Genomic DNA, 2,935 nt, shown 5'->3' on the forward strand with positions numbered 1-2,935 from the left:
TAAAGTTTATACTAGAAGCTCTATTTATTATTGATAAAAAAAAAAATAATATGGATTTTCGTTTCTGTATTTTTTCTTATTTTTATTTTTCGGATTTCTAAATAAATTGTTTTTAGACGCTGAAATAAAAAAGCTCGGAGCATACCCAACTAAACCTCCAACGCTGACGACCAAAACGCCTGGAGCGAGGTGTGCTCGGTGGAACTTCATTACCCTCCAGCTATGCACGGGGCGCTGGAAAAATGGACACGCTACAATTCACCGGATATCTCCGACATCACATCCTCCCGGCGGGTTTGTCGGGCGGAAACCTTCCGGAAAATGGAGAGCGGAAGTCAATTAAAATTTTTCCCGCTTTGGGGCAAGTTCCCCCCTCCCACCGCCCGCTATAATGCGGCATTAATAAAACAGGCGCCTATCACAATGTATTATGAATCAGCCCCTTCCGGTGTTGAGGATAGGGTTGGTCCCCTTGAGCAGGTCTCTATGCAAATACCGGGATTATGTTTTATCCCTTTTGGAATTAATCATCAATCAAATTAACCAAATTATCAGTTGTTATATATACTGATATTTTTTATTGATTATTTGCTAATTATATTTATTTTTTGAGTTCTCGGGAGTCTGTCAATTGACAAATATATTGAGGCGACTTTTATTGTTTGCATCGTCAAGCCTTATAATTAAAAACAGTCTTTTTAAAAAAAAGAATGTCTCAACTAATTATTAAAAAAACTATAATGTACATTTTACAATATAAGATTTATAACAATAAACATTACTTACAATTGTATATTGTAGTGTATTCTACATTGCTGTGATACAAATAAATCTACTAAAACATAAAATTAATATCAATTTTTTTAAGAAGGAATAGCCTGTTAAAAAAATTTAAAATCGATGGTCAATGATTAAAGCTCACCCCAAGTTTTGATTAATTTAACGAAAACTATGTATAATTACTCGTCAAAATTGATGAGTTTGCTAAAGGCTAAAAAAGGCGACTGTTTCAAAACGATAAAAAAAAATAAGTTTTTCATTCGGAGCTCTATATCTTAAAAAGTAGCAATAACACAAGAAAGCTAAGAGATCGTCATTTAAAGTAAATTAAATTTGATAAGATATGAGCCCTAACTGAGTTATTTACGTTAAATAGTCATCGAGATACAGCTTTTTAAAAAGCAACATTTCATAAAAATGTTGTATGGAACGTATTGAAAGATCAGTAGTTAGTGAATTTATTTTTAAAAATCAATATCTCAAAAGCCATTTGACGTAGAGATGTCTATTAGCACTCAAATTAAAGCTAGTTTAATGAGCTATAAAGTAGTCTATGACGTTTAAGTTCGAAAAAGTAGTAGTTTTCATGAAATTTGCTAAAATAAATTAATTTAAAGTTGTTCAGACAAATTTTCATTTGCCAAATTTATATTCATATGTGAAAATCATAAAAGCTTCTACACCCTACGAAGATAAGTGTAATAAACTCCTTTATTGCAAGTTAAATTTCCTGTATTTTGAGTGTTGGCAGACTTATGTGTCTAGAGATATATTTTTTCAAAGATCCAATATTTTATAGAAGCAGCTGGAAATTAACATTTTGTGAGTTTATTTTGTCGAATATTATAAAAACTACTACTTCTACAAAGATAAACATTATTAACTACTTTATAGCATATTTAACTAGCTTTAATTTGAGTGCTAGCAGATATCTGTACGTCCAATGGTCCCTGAAATAAAGTTTTTCATAAATCAAACTTACTGTCCGAACAACTATAAATCAATTTATTTTAGCAAATATAATGAAAACTACTATTCCTGCGAACATAAAGGTTATAAAGTAAATTATAATAAATTAAACTAGCTTTAATTTCAGTGTTAATAGACATCTTTACGTCGAATGGTTATTGAGATATGGATTTCCCAAAATAGATTCACAAACTATTGATATTTCAGTACATTTTTATGAAATGTTACTTTTCTCAAGAACAATTGAACGTAAATAGCCCTATTATGGCTCATATTTCAGCAAATTTACTCTTTAAAGAATGTTCTCTTAAATTTTCTAGTGTTGTTGGTAGTTTTTAAGATATAGAACTCCGAATGAAAAATTAAAGTTTTTTTAAGGTTTTGAAATAGTCGCCATTTTTTATTCCCCCGACCTATACTTGGCAGACTCATCTGTTTTGACTAGTAATTATTCATAGTTTTCATTAAAGTAATAAAAAATTGGGCTGAGACAAGTGCCTTTTTTTCTTCTCGGTTCTTGAACTAAGAGACACTCCCAAAGTATCGTACTCTTTCGATTCGATTAAGCTAAGCTTTCTATACCCAAAACAAATTCAACTAAATTCTAGTTAAAAGACACTTGATTAAAATATTAATTGTTTATGAGATAAACTAAAAACGGTGAAATATAAGATTATTAATTTTTTTTAAAAATACAGAAAATCCCACATTTATGGAGGACATTCCAAATTAACACACCTCCACTTAATGACAAAAGAGGACCAACCTATATGCCAAACCTGTCAGTCCCTATTATCGATAAAACATATAATTGAAGAATGCTCATCATTTCGTCAAGCCTTCGAAAATAATAAAATTCCTCGTGCAAGAGAATTGGCCCTTCAAGACAGCAGAATCCATAGACAAAATAATAAAATTTTTGAAAGAAATTCAACTTTATACTAAAATATAATCCACCAATATCGACCAGTGTAAAAAGGAAATAGTCTACATTCAACTATCAAATGTTAAAGACAAGAAGATAAATAAAGTAAAAAGGGTGTAATAACCTAGATGTTGATCTCCCTGAATTAATATCTAATCTAATCTAATACCTGTCTTATAATGGCATTTTTTCAAGAGAGAGGGTATTATTGTGTATCTCCTTAAACAAATTGATGGATTGTTAGTGAGGTATATAAAATGT

Source organism: Halyomorpha halys, unplaced genomic scaffold (genome assembly GCF_000696795.3).
Source record: "Halyomorpha halys isolate HHAL.00 unplaced genomic scaffold, Hhal_1.1 Scaffold1189.1, whole genome shotgun sequence".
Lineage (NCBI taxonomy): Eukaryota > Metazoa > Arthropoda > Insecta > Hemiptera > Pentatomidae > Halyomorpha > Halyomorpha halys.